The following is a 1,376-nucleotide window of genomic DNA, read 5'->3' as shown; positions in this document are numbered from 1 at the left end:
CTGATGGTCTTTCTTTGTTCTGAATATGAAAAGTTTGTTCATAGCTTTAACAATTGAGTGGCTCTTTACCCTTCAGATAAAAGGGAGGATGTAGAATTATTTAACAATTAGTTTTATTGCTCTGATATTTTGATGTTTGCTGCCTCCCTTTTAAAGAAGAAAAACTTGAATAAATCTAACTAGAAAGACATGCAATTTATTCATAATTACACTGATAAAATGTACAATATTCCAAATCCAATGTCATAACTTCAAAGCCAACTCAACTGGAACTGAATTGATCTGTACATTTACCTATCACCAGCAGTCTCCCTACTGAAGAAATGCAAAAGTTTTTAAATAGACACTTTGTGAATAAAGCTCATTAAAAGTACTCTTTTTCTTTCTCAATGTGGCAGTATTACTTAAAGAAGATTACAAATAGAAATGTTGGCCTAGTTTATGATGAAATGAGATTATCTGTTCAAAAAACAACCAGCCATAATACCATACACAGTTCTTATAATATTACTGTTTAGTAGTCTGGGAATGGGAAGTTATATGAACTGAACCATGAATGCTGCTCTTTTGGGGTGTAATCTTAACCCTGTGGGAAATGGACAGGATTGGATCTGTTCCCCATTTTACACCCCTATCTGCAATGAACTGAAAGTAAAATCAGGCAGGATATAAAACAGGCAGCATATCTGATCCAATAGGTTCAGGACATAATTGAACTGATTCCTAGAGAGAGAACGGGATAAAGGATATGATGATAAGGGAGATGATAGAGTTGGTCTACTGAAAAAGGAATAGGCTTTTTAGCTGTTGCTAAATATTATGCTGTCATGCACTGAGTACCTGGTAGATTACAAGGAGGTTAAGGTTTTAACACTGCATTCACCTGAATAAAAGCCAGTTTTAATAATGTGAAATGCTTCTGCTCACCTGAAGGTAGAGTTATTGTTTATTCAGAGTTGAGAAATGGCTAACCTACAAAATGGATGGTTTTTGAGCGTGATGGAACAAACTGATAGCTGTTTATTTTTGTACAATAACAAACTTTTATTTGAAAAATGGAAAGTCTCACTATATGAGCTTTAAAAGGTAATTAATTGTGAAAGATTAGGCCTAACAGCATTTCATGCTTTAATCCTCTTTCTGCTATATGTTTGTAACTTTAAGAAATTACCGAGATGAATGGTTTGCATATCCATGAATGCTTGTGCAAGTATTAACTCAGATCTATTGTATTGCCAGGATCAGTGACCCCCCTCCAAGCCTAATGATCTCATCTATACATGAGGTTGATTGAAACAGGATAATATGTAAAGTTAGCTCGAATTATATTTTTTATGTGTTTGAGATAGTGAGACTCCCTCTAAAGATGTATTGCT

This window comes from Cetorhinus maximus, chromosome 24 (assembly GCF_964194155.1).
Source record: "Cetorhinus maximus chromosome 24, sCetMax3.hap1.1, whole genome shotgun sequence".
Classification (NCBI taxonomy): domain Eukaryota; kingdom Metazoa; phylum Chordata; class Chondrichthyes; order Lamniformes; family Cetorhinidae; genus Cetorhinus; species Cetorhinus maximus.
This window is presented reverse-complemented; position numbering follows the sequence as displayed.